Source organism: Geotrypetes seraphini, chromosome 5 (assembly GCF_902459505.1).
Source record: "Geotrypetes seraphini chromosome 5, aGeoSer1.1, whole genome shotgun sequence".
In the NCBI taxonomy this organism is placed as follows: Eukaryota; Metazoa; Chordata; class Amphibia; order Gymnophiona; family Dermophiidae; genus Geotrypetes; species Geotrypetes seraphini.
The window spans coordinates 246,249,190-246,265,096 of NC_047088.1; the positions used below are offsets into that span (position 1 = coordinate 246,249,190).

Consider the following 15,907-nt stretch of genomic DNA (forward strand, 5'->3'; position numbering starts at 1 on the left):
TAAAAGTGAGGAGGAGTATTTTGTAAGTTATGCCGTGTGTGATGTGCAGCCAATGAGCATCGCGGAGAAGAGGAGTAACATGATTGAATATTTTTGCTTGGTAGATACCGTAAATTTTATTGCGGTTTTCTGGAGTATTTGGAGATGTCTAATTTCTTTCAGTGAACTACCTTGATACAAGGAGTTACAGTAGTCAATGTGAGATATAACCAATGAGGATATTGAGAGAAGGAGGATCTAGGAGAGAAGATATAGAGCGTATTAGTTATAGCTTATAAAAGTATTTCTGTATAACGGCCAATTCTTGTCCCCAGTATGGCAACACTTATAATAATAATTTTATTTCTTGTATACCGCTATACAAAGCGGTTTACAGTGTAGATACCACAAATATGCAATAAAAATTGAAATAAATGAAAAAAAAGGTACTTAGAAATTCCCTAACTGTCCCGAAGGCTCACAATCTAGCTAAAGTATCCAAGAAAAATAACTATTAGATAAAGCACATAGAATAGATAAAGACATAAATACTATATATTAGAGATTATTTCTGGATATGTTACATAGGAAATTATTTCTGATTACATTTCATAAGAATACTTATATTCTTATGTGAATCAAGTATAGGATATTCAAACCATTGTGACATCACTGATGAGTTTGGCTCTTAGACATTGTTGGAATCAGCTTTATGACATCACAATCTCAACTCTGGAATGTTGCTACTCTTTGGGTTTCTGCCAGGTACTTGGGACCTCGTTTGGCCACAGTGGGAAACAGGATGCTGGATTTGATGGACCTTTGGTTTGTCCCAGTATAGTAACACTTATGTTCTTATGGTATTTAAGGTTAAAAAGAATGATTCCTTGTCAGCTAGTTGGAATCCTCAATATGGTGTCCCACAGGGCTCCCCACTTTCTCTGATTTTATCTAACATTTACATGCGATATCTTGAATAGTGCTTACAAAGTTTAAATGCTCTACGTTATTCATTTGCTGATGATATGTTAGTACAAATTCCATTTACAAAATAATGTGACAAAACTCTTGTTACGCTTAATAATTGTAACAAAGCCGTTGAAAACTTGGCTAAGTAATATGGGTTAAAGCTGAATAAAGGTGAGAGCCGGGAGCACAAAATTGTGCCAGACGAATGCAGTCCATTATTCCCTGATGCGATAAATTGGCAAAACGCTGGCCACTGTCCGTGGGACCGGATTCTTGTTTGCTCTGTTGAGGATAAGTCTCTTCTTAAGAATTCTAAGTTTTGAAACTGTTTAGTGCTACTTTAATGAAGATATTTTGATGGAAGGATATTATAACACTGCTTTGTGGATCATTTTGCACATTAGGAGGGTTATTTTTTTAGCCTATGAAGTTATTACCCTTTCCAGTCAGAGGAAAGTATTTGCTCCTGCCAGGGACCCAAGGCTTTTTCTTTCTATTTAAGAAATGAGTTAATACTACTTCCTGTTTATTGGTGAAGCAGTGTTTTGGGGTATCTATGAACAGAAAGATCCCATGTTCAAGTCCACAGAGGCAGCCATCTTTAATCCATCCTGGAATGAGATTTAGTAATATATGCTATTTTTATTTACAAAGTGAATGCCCAAATATTTGCAAGTCTAAAGGCATTGCAGTGTCTAGAGGAGCCGTGGCTTCAGCCACTGGGGGAATGCTGGTGCTGGAAATGCACTCACTTTGTTAATTGAAGTACCGTAATGATTTAAGGGCTCAGAGTTGCTCACCTGACATAGACTTTATTCTCTGTTTTCCTTCTCTATCGCCCTTCTGTAAAATCACAGCCTTGCATAAATTAGTTCTCCTAGAGGCATCCCTAAGTCATCTAGTTTTCAAGGTACCTCTAATGAATATGCATGAGATTTACATACAGTATATTGGAATGTCACTGTTTGCTAATATAACAATCATCTATATTCATTACAGCCCTATAGAAAATCAGACCATCTAGGTGTGCCCTCAGAAATGGATTGGGAACCGGGCTTAATTTCTAGCATAATAGCCAGAAACATTCCTGTAGCATTTACCTTGCTGCTCTACTCTGGAGATGGAGGATGTACGAGATAGGGTACAGATACACTCTGTTCTAGAGGAAGTCCATAGAATTTCAGGTCCTGGGGGAAAGAGGAGTCAGTCTAATTTTCGTAAGGATAGCCATACTGGGTCAATCTAGCTCAGTATCCTGTTTCCAACAGTGGCTAATCCAGGTCACAAGTACCTGATGGAAACCCAAATAGTAGTACATTCCAGAGCTGAGATTATGATGTCATAATGCCCCATTCTACCAATGCCTAAGAGCCACCCTCATTGGTGATGTCACAATAGCTTGACTCTTCTATACTTGGCTCACATAAGAATAGCTATACTGGATCAGGTAAATCTAGCCCGGTATCCTGTTTCCACAATGGCCAATTCAGGTCACAAGTACCTGGCAGAAACCCAAATAGTTGCAACTACTACTGCTCTCAGGGCAAGCAGTGGCTTCTTTCATGGCTATCCCCATGCAGGGAAGTGTAGGCCCCCTTTCCATAGGGACATCAGAACTACATTGCCATACATACAATGGGTCAGTACCAAGACTGGCTCAAGGAACTGCAGTAGTCAGAGCCAACTTGCATCAATTCCATTGCCAACCTCCCCACATCACTTCCACCCCGCTCCCCCTGCAGGTCCAGTGTTCCTTCTCTTCTTTCACCTCTCCCCTGGTCTCTCTCTTCAGTCCCCTCGGATATGGCATTGCTCATTCCCCCCCTCCTCCTCTACAGTCCTGTAAACTGTATGCAAATTACTGGCAGCAGCTGTCTGAAAACAGGCTGCCTTCATCCAGGCTCTGGGTCTCCTCTGATGCAATATCCCACGGGCAGGACACAGCAGGAAAAAGACTCAGGGCTTGCCTGAAGGCAACTTGCCACAGGGCTGTTGCTGCTGGCAACTGCATTTAGTTTACAGGACCATTAGTGGGAAGGGTGGGGGTGTGTGGGTGGAAGAGAAAGAGCATGCTGTATTGTGGAGAGAAGGGGGAAGAGAACAGGTGATGTCAGAGGCTGGGGATTTTGGTATCCCTTATTGCAGTGGTCTCAAACTCAAACCCTTTGTAGGGCCACATTTTGGATTTGTAGGTACTTGAAGGGCCGCAGAAAAAATAGTTAATGTCTTATTAAAGAAATGACAATTTTGCGTGAGGTAAAAAACTATAGTTTATAAATCTTTCCTTTTGGCTAAGTCTAAATAATAATATTGTAATTTATAGCTAAAGAGACATATGATCAAGAAACTATTTTATTTTACTTTTGTGATTATGATAAACATACCGAGGGCCTCAAAATAGTACCTGGCGGGCCGCATGTGGCCCCCGGGCCGTGCGTTTGAGACCACTGCCTTATTGCCAGGGCCTCACCTTATCCAATGGTTGACTGCCCTTGCCAGTACCAGAACTTACAGTGCTGTGGCCAGCTAGAATAAGATGATCACACTAGCTGTAAGTCGTGAAGGTGCAAATGGACCACATGGAGCTGTGTGAACGTAACTCACGATCCACATTGTGGTCTCAACAGAAAGATCTGAATAGTCCTTACTGCCTTATAATACACCGACTTTAAAAATTGTTTCATAGCTTTTTGGCTACGACCAACGGCTGTCCAATAACCATGTGTTGGTAAATGATTTGCAATTTTTCCAGTGTTACTTCATACCGTTATTTGAGGTTAGCAGTGCATTTGCATATTTTCCAAACCACATCAGTTTATTTTGGACAGTGCAATTTGTTGTCTCTGTACAATATGAAGCAGTTCCTCATTTACTCTCACACCTTTTGCTATGAGATGGTTAGATCAGGCCAGCCTACTCCGAGGCTAAATCATTAATACCTGCTTTCCTCCAGAAGGGGTCGCACTTCCGTTATCCAGCCAACCTGATGTACATGATGGAGACATGAGGGATAAAAAGCAAATTAGTGGTCCTGGTCTGTATGTGGCTGTTTTTGGGTAACCATGAAGCAGAGATAGTTTAAGGTAGAGAATAACACGGGGACAAATTTTTCCCCGTCCCCACGGGAATTCATTTTCCCATCCCGTCCCTGTGGGTTCTTTTTCTGTCCTTGCTCCTGCCCCATTCCTGCAAGCTCCGTCCTTTAAAATCATAAGTATTCAAGGCTTGTGCGGTTAAGGCAGAGCTTATAGGAATGGACACAGGGACAGCGACAAAACTCACGGGGATGGGATGGGGAAACTGAGTTGTCATTCTCTACCTTAAACTATCTCTGCTTCATAGCTACCCAAAAACAGCCCCATACAGTCCAGGACAACTAATTTCCTTTTATCTTTCATGTCTCCATCATGTACATCAGTTTGGGCTTGCATGCAGTCACCCATTTGATTTATGACTATCATATATATTTGAAAAACGCCAAGGTAATTTGGCCGCATCCTGCTCTTTTCAATAAACAGACCTTAATTTGTTGGCTGCAAAGCAAAGGACCATTTTTAGTTCTAAAACCAAATGATTGCATGAAGGGCAGTTCTAAAATAAATGAATACCTTTTTAGGGCCTTAAGAAATGTTGCTATAGGCAAACAATGGGAGAGGGTGAGCCAAGGATTGTTGATGGGGTACTGGAAAGAAACAATTCTTCCCATTCAGTGCAGTTCAATACATGTTGTGAAAGCTGCATGCCCATTTAACCCTTTCAGTACTAGAGCCTCTTAGTTTAGCCCAGCAAAATGACAAAGACTAGGGGGGACACTCGATAAAGTTACAGGGAAATACTTTTAAAACCAATAGGAGGGAATATTTTTTCCCTCAGATAATAGTTAAGCTCTGGAACGCATTGCCAGAGGGAAGAGGGGATAGCGTAGCTGGTTTTAAGAAAGGTCTGGACAATTTCCTGGAGGAAAAGTCCATAGTCTGTTAGTGAGAAAGACAATGAGGGAAGCCACTGCTTGCCCTGGATCAGGAGCATTGAATGTTGCTACTCTTTGGGGTTCTAGAATCTTGTTACTCTCTGGGATTCCGGAATCTTGCTATTCTTTGAGATTCGGTATGGAATGTTGCTACTCTTTGGGGTTCTAGAATCTTGTTACTCTCTGGGATTCCGGAATCTTGCTATTCTTTGAGATTCGGTATGGAATGTTGCTACTCTTTGGGTTTTGGCCAGGTACTAGGGACCTGGATTGGCCACCGTGAGGACAGGCTACTGGGCTTGATGGACCATTGGTCTGACCCAGTAAGGCTATTCTTATGTTCTTAACCCTTTCAGGACCATAAGGATCGTAGGCCAATTTTTGTGGTTTTGACGACATTTTTATGGTAAAAAGGGCTTGCAGATGCCAAAAAATTGATTTTTTTTGTGAAATATCATTATTTTTTTTAAAAAAAATCAAACTTCTGGCTTATGGACAGTGTGGCAAGTGAATCTTCTTGTCAATCTGGCAACGACGCTAATGAATGAATGAATGTCGGAACCAGTTTGTTTACATAAAGGCAGTATCATATGGAATCCGTACATATCAAATTTAGAACTGTAGACTATCCCAATCAAAATTTATAGGATTTTAAAGTTATGGGACAAATATGTCCCTTGGTCCTGAAAGGGTTAAGCGTAATTGTACACCATGTGTAGATCAATGTACAGGACCCTACCAGAAGTTCTCTCCACACTAATAGTACATGAGCTAGTGCTCAAAGAGTTTGGCTTGTTGCATTCCTGACAGTGGATGAATGAAATCATTCATTAAGTAATCAAAGCACATCACTTCCAATAGTCACTCTGCCTAAATCTAGACCTGGGCCATTTCAGCAGAATAAAACAGAGTGTGACTAGAATGGTAAAATATAGTTAATGCCTCACTATCAGAGTGTAACTCTGGCCCAGTGCTAGAGTGTATCTGGACCTTACCTTGGGTCCCTGTTGAGTATGAGAGAAGCTGAGTCTATAATTCTGTTTTCAGTTCAGGGCTCAGGCTGGGCCGGAATGCTCTCCAGTAGGCCACAGTGGGTTCTCACTCACTTTACACACATCTGCTGAGAAAGAATCCACCCACACCGTCTAGTTTTATGAAACAATGAACTTTACTGAACGGTTTGGCAAGATTTTCATCGTCCTATGACCATTCACAGGGGGGGTAAAAACTATTTATAGTACTTACAGTGTAGGATATGAATATAATGGTTCTGATAGACGGAGGGGAAGTTCCGTCATTGAAACAGGTAAAATTGTCTCTATTCCGTCACTCGATGATAATACAAGGCGTTCTATTGTGGAACGCATTGCCTTTTGAAGTAAAGGGTGCTCCGTCCTTGTTAAATTTTAGGAAGCTGGTTAAAACAGTGCTGTTCAAGAGATATTTCTCACGTAAGTGGGTTGGTTGAGAGGGAGTTGTTATATCGACGCCAGGTCTTAGGCCTTTTTGTATTGAGGCTGGTTTTTTAGACATTTTCACATTTAATGTATTTTGTTTTTTGATATATTTATTGTCTATTGTTCATTATTTGTTTAAATTATGAGTGTTCTTCTTGTAACTCACTCAGAATTGTAGATGTAGTAAGTAAGAAATTGTTTAACTAAATAAATAGGCCAACTCTGATGACTTCCCACATCTCTGCTTCTGCCTGTCTGTCCCACCACCGACATCAAAGAGATCTTTATCCCTAAGAAACAGGACCTCTACTCTTTCTCTCCCTGATAGGTCCTCCTAGAGCCAGCTGCTTCTGTCTGCTCAAGTTCTGATTCTCTTCATCACCTAATCTGCCTCCTGGGGTGTCTTTGCCTCTGGACTCTCTAACATCACCATTCCTCCTACCCTGTTTAAGGACCAGGATCACTCTGGCAGCTCTGCTGTGGAGTGGGAATCCATTGTAACTTTGACACCTTGCCCAATCTCTGAGGTCTAGGACCGCCCCCCTTCCCTTGGTTTCTTGGGTTTCACTTGATGGATGCTAAACCAGTCCTAGCTGGTTTAGCGTCCAAGAATTTTACCAGCCGATTCTCAGAACGGCCCACCATGCTCTTTTCTGTGCCCCTTGGCAGCCTCCGATAGTACTATGCAAATGTAGTACAACGAGGTCATCAATATGAAAACAAGCACTCCAGGTGATTCCATACACTGTCCGGATGATTCTCTAACCTTGTTTCACTACATTTGCATACAAATATTTCAGGCAGGGTCTGAGCTGTCGTGCCCTTACTTTCTGGCCAATGCCTGAGTGCTTATTGACTCAGGCACTAACAGGAAAGTAAGGCTTGACAGCTCGGACCCCACCACAAACCCCCCCAGTAAAAAAAAATTTAAAAAGACTCCCGATTTCTCTGTCCCACAGATCCCCCCAGGGCTGGCAGGATGGATACTCACTCCCTCCTGCCACGGGGTTCCCCCCCTTCTGACACTGGGGTTCCCCCCAACCCCCTTGCCCCACTGTACCTTAAAGGTGAAGGATGGCAGGAGGGATGCCCATTTCCTCCTGCTGGCAGGCCACTGGGGTCCCCCAACAGTGCCCCATGCCCCCCGTGTATCTTACCACTAGAAAATGGCCAGAGAGATGCTCACTCCTTCCGGCCAGCAGGCTTGTCTCTTCAAAATGATGGGCTTTCACCTTCCCAGTGCATAAGGGCCTTATAACCTGATTGGCTCACGGGAGTGGCCTTAGGTGCCAGAGCCAGTCAAGGCCTTAGGCCCTTTCTAGTGCATCCCAGGATGCACTGGGAAGTGGAAGGCCTGACATTTTGAAAAGGTGGACCTGCTGGCTGGAGGGAGTGGGCATCCCTCTGAGTATGTGTGAGTGTGAGTGTGAGTGTGAGAGTGAGAGAGTGTGTGTGTGTGTGTGTGTGTGTGTGTGTGTGTGTGTCCTGCCCGATTCACGATTTTAATTGGTTCACCGATTCACGTCGGGTGAATCGATTCGAATCGATTTAAAACAAACAAATAAACAAAAAATTGGCTTCCCGATTCGACTGACCCTCCCCCCTCGCCCCCTAAAGCAGGAGCGGCAGCGCTGCTCTTGCTGACCGGCCACTGCCGCACCTGCTTTAGAGGGCGAGGAGGGGGTCAGTCGGGAAGTTCTGGCGTCCGGTTCCCCCCCCTGGCATCCGGCTTCCCCTCTGGTCTTCCGCTGGTGTCTGGTTCCCCTCCCTTGCCTCCCATGCACCGTTTACCTGAGCAGCCTGCAAAGATTGCGCTGCTAGCGATCTTTGCAAACTGTTTCGGAGCTGTTTCCTCTGCCGCGATTCTACTTCTGATGTCAGAGGAGGGGCGGGACCGTGGCAGAGGAAATAGCTCCAAAGCAGTTTGCAAAGATCGCTACCACCACAATCTCTGCAGGCTGCTCATATTAGATAAACGGTGCACGGGAGGCCAAGGGGAACATGCAGGCTTTCCATTGGGGGTGTGAGCAGTCCTTCGGGGTGGGGGTGGGACAGGCCTTCAGGGGTGGGATACAGGCCTTCAGGGGGGACAGGCCTTCAAGGGGAAGACAGGCCTTCAGAGATAGTGGCACAGGCCTTCAGGGGTAGGGTGCAGGCCTTCAGGGGAGGGGGCCCTGTTGTAGAAGTACATGGAGGGAGGGAGGGAGGGAAGGGAGTTTCAAAGAAACGTGCATATGCTGGACTTTGGGGGGGAAGAAATAATGGGTCTAAAAACAGAGGAGAGGGTAAGAGATGGTGAACAATGGGATTTAGGAAGGGAAGGAACAGAAAGAGAGAGAAGTTGGACACAAGGGATGGTGTGGAGGGGGATAGAGATACTGGATAGGAGGGTAGTTGGGAAAAGAAAGGGAGAGATGGTGGACCCTGGGGTGGTGGGGAAGGAGGGAGAGATGCTGGATGAAAGGGTAGTTGAGAAAAGGTGGATCTGTGGATGGAGACGAAAAAAGGAAAGATGCTAGACCTCTGGGGGAAGGAAGTGAAACGGAAGGGGAGGACAGAGATGGCAGATGGATGGTTAGCACGGAGAAAGAAGAAAGAAGGAGACCCTGGCAAGCAAGTTATCGGAAGACAACCAGAGCCTGGGACCAACAAGATTTGAATAATGACCAGACAGCAAAAGATAGAAAAAATAATTTTATTTTCTGTTTTGTGATTACAATATGCCAGATTTGAAATGTATATCCTGCCAGAGCTGGTATTAGACCGCAAACATGAGCTAGGATTTAACAGAGAGAGGAAAAATCTTTTTTATTTGCTTATTTTGTTTACACCACAGTACCAGTGTGGTTAGGACAGGGGTCTGCAACCTTTAAGACATAAAGAGCCACTTGGACCCGTTTTCGAAAAGAAAAAAAAACTTGGAGCCGCAAAACCATTATAAAACAAATCTAACACTGCATATATTGTTTCTTATCTTAATGCTATATACAGGATCACTAAATTGAAAATAAAATCATTTTTCCTACCTTTGCTATTTGGTGATTTCATGAGTCTCTGGTTGCACTTTCTTCTTCTGACTGTGCATCCAATCTTTCTTCCTTTCTTTCAGCCTCCTGTATGTTTCCTCTCCTCCAGACCTCATTCTCTCCCCCAACTTTTTCTTTCTGTCTCCCTGTACCCCTTCTTTCTGTCTCCGTGCCGTCCCCCAAGCCACTCGGTTTGCTGCCACCGCAATCGGGGAACAGCCCCCAAGCCACCGCCGTCCCAAGCTTTCCCTGCAGAAGTGTTGCGCTGACCAGCATTCCGCTCCCTGACGTCAATTCTGACGTAGGAGAGGAAGTTCCGGGCCAATAAGGCATTTCTCCTCATTCCATCCAGCCTGAGCCCCATCTCTCCTTGATCCAGCATTTCCCTTCTGTGTCTGTCAGAATTACCATTCCACCTATTTTCCAGCATCCCCCTTCTTTGTGTCCATCTCACCTATATCCCTATCTCACCACTTTTTCAGAATCTTCATTTGTCTCTGTCCTTGTCTTTACCCCATGTTCACCATTTGCCCTTTCAATGTCTTTATCTCCCCCCACACACACACTTTTTCAGTATTACTTCTATGTCTCTATTTCACCTCCTCTTCATGTTCCCTCTGTATCTCTATCCTTATTCAGTAGGTCCTGCTTACCCTTTCTCTTCTTTGTGTCACTATCTCCATTTTCAGCTTTCCCCCCCCCCCCTTTTCCTTTGTTACTGCACCCTGTAGCTAGAATCTTTCCACCCTCCCTCCACTCCGGCCCAGCCCAGTATGAAATATTTCCTTTTGTTTCCCTCCCCTCTCTCTTTCTCTCTCTCTTCTGCTCCCTCACCCACGAGTCCTGCATCTGGCCCTCTCCCTTCTACCTGCACCTGGCAACACCCCCCTGCTCCGCGGCTCTCTTCAGCAACTCGTCAGCAGCAGTGATCAAGACAAGCTGCCGACATCGAGGCCTTCCCTCTACGAGTCCCGCCTTTGTGGAAAAAGGAAGTTGAAACAAGCGGGACTCGCAGAGGGTAGGCCCCGACGTCAGAAGCTTGTGTCGATCGCTGCTGCTGAGTTGCCGAAGAGAGCCGCGGAGCAGGGGATGTGGCCGGAAGCAGGTAGAAGGGAGAGGGAGATAGGAAGGCTGTAGATCTCCGGAGCATGACACCGACCCCGGCCAGGATGATTTCTTTTTCAGGCGTGCACCTTACAAGTCCAGTGTCGCGGCGGGAAATAGCCACGCTGAGCAGTGAGCTCAGCACTACACAGATGAAAGCCTTGCTTGCTGATTGGTCCGGCGGCACGGCGGGGCGGGGCCGCCGGACCAATCAGCAAGCAAGGCTTTCATCTGTGTGTGCTGAGCTCACTGCTCAGCATGGCTATTTCCCGCCGCGACGCCGGACTTGTAAGCTGCATTCCTGCGTGACACACTACCGGAGCCGCAGCAAAGGTGGAAAAGAGCCGCATGCGGCTCTGGAGCCGCGGGTTGCCGACCCCCGGGTTAGGAGAAGGCAAAGGGGGTGAAGAGGCTATAAAATAAACCCGCCAGGATGTTTGAAAAAAAAAAACCAAAACACCCAGTTGGGCAAGAAAATCAAATCGAATTGAAAAATCGATTCAATAGGCTGAATTGAATTGAAATTTTTTTTCCTGAATTGGAAAGCACTCTTCAACATATTTATCAATGACCTGGAAACGGAGGCAAAGTGTGAGGTTATAAAATTTGCAGATGATACCAAGCTCTGCGCCAGAGTTAGGACCAGGGAGGAGTGTGAGGAACTGCAAAGGGACCTCGATAAGCTGGAGGACTGGGCAAACAAATGGCAAATGCGCTTTAACGTAGATAAATGCAAGGTCATGCACATAGGGAAAAAGAACCCGTTGTTCGAGTATAAAATGGGGGGGAGATTGCTGGAAGACACCGGACTTGAGAGAGACTTGGGTGTGCTAGTGGATCCATCCATGAAACCATCCGCACAGTGTGCAGCAGCCTCGAAGAAAGCCAACAGGATGCTGGGCATCATCAAGAGGGGCTTGTCAACCAGGACGCGGGAAGTCATCATGCCGCTGTATCGAGCGATGGTGCGCCCACATCTGGAATACTGCGTTCAATATTGGTCGCTGCACCTCAAGAAGGACATGGCAGTTCTTGAGAGAGTCCAAAGGAGGGCAACAAAACTGGTAAGAGGGCTGGAAAACTGCCCATATGCTGAGAGACTGGATAAACTGGGGCTCTTCTCTCTGGAAAAGAGGAGGCTCAGGGGGGATATGATAGAGACCTTCAAAATACTTAGGGGCATAGAGAGGGTGGACAGGGACAGGTTCTTCAGACTAAAAGGGACGACAGGTACGAGGGGGCACTCAGAGAAACTGAAGGGAGATAGGTTCAAATCAAATGCAAGGAAGTTTTTCTTCACCCAAAGGGTCGTGGACAAATGGAATGCGCTCCCGGAGGAAGTGATCCGGCAGAGTACAGTACAGTGATTCAAACAGGGATTGGACAGATTCCTGAGGGAAAAGGGGATCGTGGGGTACTGAGGGAGGTGCTGGGGTGTTGCATAAGTATAGACAGCTCACCAGGTCGTGCAGGTGCAAGGCCGGAGGGTTAGGACATTGATGGGAAGATAGGACTTCGATGAGAAACCTAGGGGGCAAGGGGGCCCCTTCTGGTGATTAAGGCAGGTCATGACCTGTTGGGCCGCCGCGGGGGCGGACTGCTGGGCAGGATGGACCTCTGGTCTGACCCGGCAGAGGCACTGCTTATGTTCTTATGTTCTTATGTGTGTGGTGGTGGTGGGGGATTGTCAGGGGACTCAGGCAGCCTGCCGGCAGGAGGACAGGAGCATCCTCCCTGCTGATCTTGTACAGGATGTTGGGGAGGGGGGGGGAGCAGGCAGTGGCAGGGAGGTGTCTGCAGGAGTGGAGACTTTCCCTTTTGCTCTCCCTGCTGGTCAATCAGCTGAGCAGGCAGGGAGATCTGTGGCTCAGTTGATCAGGGTAGCCTTGACAGCTTTACCTAGCAATTACTCTTCTGAGCAAGCATCAGGCACAGTTGCTCTCCCCCCCTCCCTTTACCAGTGATTGCACAAATAGCATGCTGCCATGGTGTTGGAGGATGCCTGAGCCTGACCTGGAGGGGCCCAGGACCCCAAGGTCCCCTGGCAGCTACACCACTGACACAGACTACAGTTATTTGTAATGAATTGGTTATGAAACTTCAGACAGTAAAACAAATACTTCCAGCATGCCTGATTTAAAAAAACAAAACAAAACATCGCAAAACCTTTAGCTCCGCCCCTTGTTGATTCAGGTGCATTGGCTTCCTATACAAGCCCGGATTTACTTCAAAAAGGTTTGCACCCTCTTCAAAGTTTTTGAAGGAGCTGGACTGAAATATACAATTCAATTATTTTCTTTTGCTAGTAGTCAGTTTTCTTCACTACAAGACGTACATTATTCTAAGAGTTTTAAAATTCTTTTGGGTTTCACGCCATTCAATATTGAAATTCATTTCCAAGAGGCCTTAAAAGTTCCAATTCTTACTCCCTTATCCAGCATTCTCTTAAAACATTTTTTTATTTCAGAAAATGTTATGTTCTTTATTCCCCCCCCTCTTGTATTTCCCAGTTTATTTGCTGGTTTTAATGGTATACTACAACTGTTGTAATCTGTTTTGGACTTTAAAGGATTTAGCAGAATCTAAATACCAGACTAGATTAGTACAGGGTTTAATTGGGGCAGGGGGGAGGGGAAATGGCCCTTGGTGCTACCACTTATTTTCAGACTCCAGTGCAGCATGGGTATTCTGCTTTAACTTCTCCCTTCCGAGAAGTCTGCGGGGAAGAGGAGGAAGGGAGGTAGTGAGCCTGGAGCAGAACAGAGAACAGACCCTACTCCTAATCTAGTCTCTCTTTTCCAGTAGCTCTTGGTCCACCCAAGCCTCTCCCAGCTCCACAGTAGACAATGACACGGTGACAAAATTCATCACCGTTCCCGTCTCCGTGGATAACCGTGGGAAACCATCTTCATGTCATTCTTTAAGGAGAGAGGAAAGAATCAGAATATAATTGGGCACAACCACTGACCCGTAAGCTTTGCTTTGAAGTATGCTGATGTAGAAGGACCGAGGTTGAAATAGACACTAGAAAATGACATGGGATTATTTCCCGCGGTTATCCGCGGGGACGGGAACGGTGATGAACTTTGTCACCATGTCATTCTCTACTCCACAGTTCCACTTCTTTTCATCTACAAATTAAACCCTGGAGTAGTAAAACGGGGGAAGGAATATATTTGGATTAGAAGGTAGGAGAAAAAGTATATTTTTGTCTGAAAGTATGCAATTTGAAGGCAGCATCTGTAATGTGAGCTGTCATACACCCATGGACATTTCACTCTGGGCCATCCTAGATTGTTCCAAGAATCCTCTTCATCCCACAGACTGCCATCCTAAAACTAACCTGGCAACGATATACTAGCTTATCTCTAACACTAATGGCTCCTTTTACTAAGGTCCGCTAGTGGTTTTTAGCGCACGCAGGAAATTACCGTGCGCTACGCTTCTAGAACTAATGCCAGCTCAATGATGGCGTTAAGGTCTAGCGCGCGCTATTCCGTGCGTTAAAGCCCTAGCGCACCTTAGTAAAAGGAGCCCTATATCATAAATGTAACTCATCTTGCTGTAAGCCGCAATGATTCCCTGTTGAAGATTGCAGGATATAAAAACTTGTATTTTATTTCTTCTTTATCATTTCACACAGCTACAAGAGGCAACACAATATATTTCAAAACTATATATCAGTGGTTCCCAAACCCTGTCCTGGGGGACCCCCAGCCAGTCAGGTTTTCAAGATATCCCTAATGAATATGCATGAGAAAGATTTGCATATAATGGAAGTGACAGGTATGCAAATCTCTCTCATGCATATTCATTAGGGATATCTTGAAAACCTGACTGGATGGGGGCCCCCCAGGACAGGTTTGGGAACCACTGATATATATATATTTTTAAAAAAAAAAGTCTCTTGCTCAAAAAAGTTATTTCAAATGTGCAAATGTTTGTACCACATATAAATATGAGAGAATGAATGCAGAACATTTGGGGTCTAGTAATTCATTTAATAAAATGTGGAGTCCATTGACTGCATTTGTTACCTCGCAATAAGGATCACGTATCTCTCCTTTTCATAGATTTCCTTACACATCCAGGGTGGAAAATGTATTTTGAGGATTAAAATTACTTAATTATAATACTGCAATCACATCATGTCTTATTGTATTAATAATTGGGAGGAGGATGGGAGAAAATGATTGTTTTATGTATTACTTTTGTAGTTAATAGTGCGTTTTATGCAGTATTTTATGTTCAATTAATTGTATTGCACTGTCAAAGTTTGAAAATCAATAAAGATTAAAAAAAAAAAAAAAAGTTATTTCTTATGCCCCATGGAAGGCCCGTTTCATTAGTGTCTATGGGAATCAACTGTTCAGCGGAGAAAAAAAAAGCCTCAAAAGTCATACGGCAGCAATTTACACACAATAAAAATGGAATGGAAGGTGGGGTTTTTTAATGGTTAAGGGAGAGATCATTTTGAGAGAATGTTGGGGGTTTGGGATCAAACTTCCCGCTGAGTCGGAAACGATGTCATCGGGGCCGAGGTTTAAGCTCGACGTGCGCTAGTTTAAACCGCCATGGAAGCTAAGCCCTTGCACGGCCTGTGCGCATTCCCCTGAAGCAGACGTTTGGATCAGTGAAACAAGGTCGGGAGATTTGGGAGTCATCCGGGAGACATTTTGTTTGCCTGGCGCCAGTGTATGATGGCATCCTGAGGAGCATTTCCCCATCAACTTCAGTAAAGTGACCTGCATGTGCACATGGTTGACTTCTGTTACTACTGGTGAAATTAAAAGTGGAGTTTTTTTGCCTACGCTATGAATGAGGTAGCTCTACTTTACTGTGTGTAAATTGCTGCCGTATGAGTGTTGAGGGTCTTTTCTCCACTGAACAGTTAATTCCCTATTCTCTTTAGTTTGTGTGTGTAACATACTTATTTACTTATGAAAAGGACTTGTTCGTGCACTCTTGTGAAAGCCTGCATGCAGAATGGACAGAGGCTTGAACCCTTGGAATGATGACAATTTCCTTTGGAAACCGGTTGAAAACACCCCATGTGCGCTGAACGGTGTCAGGTCAAAAGCGCGCCGGGACAAAGGTGCGCGCAGTGTGGAGGTGCGCGCCGCAGAAAATTACTGTTTTTAGGGCTCCGACGGGGAGGCGTGGGGGGGAACCCCCCCACTTTACTTAATAGAGATCGCACCGCATTGTGGGGGGCGTTGTGGGGGGTTTGGGGGGTTGTAACCCCCCACATTTTACTGAAAACTTCACTTTTTCCCTGTTTTTAGGGAAAAAGTTAAGTTTACAGTAAAATGTGGACGGTTACAACCCCCCAAACCCCCCATAACGCCGGCGCAATCTCTATTAAGTAAACCGGGGGGGGGGGCTCCCCAACAAACCCCCCC

The 15,907-nt window shown here is 45.2% G+C and overlaps 1 protein-coding gene across 1 annotated transcript in view; it reads right to left on the bottom strand.

Annotated features, from left to right (window-relative positions):
* Positions 1–15,907, bottom strand: part of KALRN (kalirin RhoGEF kinase) — a 1,310,049-nt gene that overhangs the window by 41,012 nt on the left and 1,253,130 nt on the right. The window lies entirely within an intron of this gene.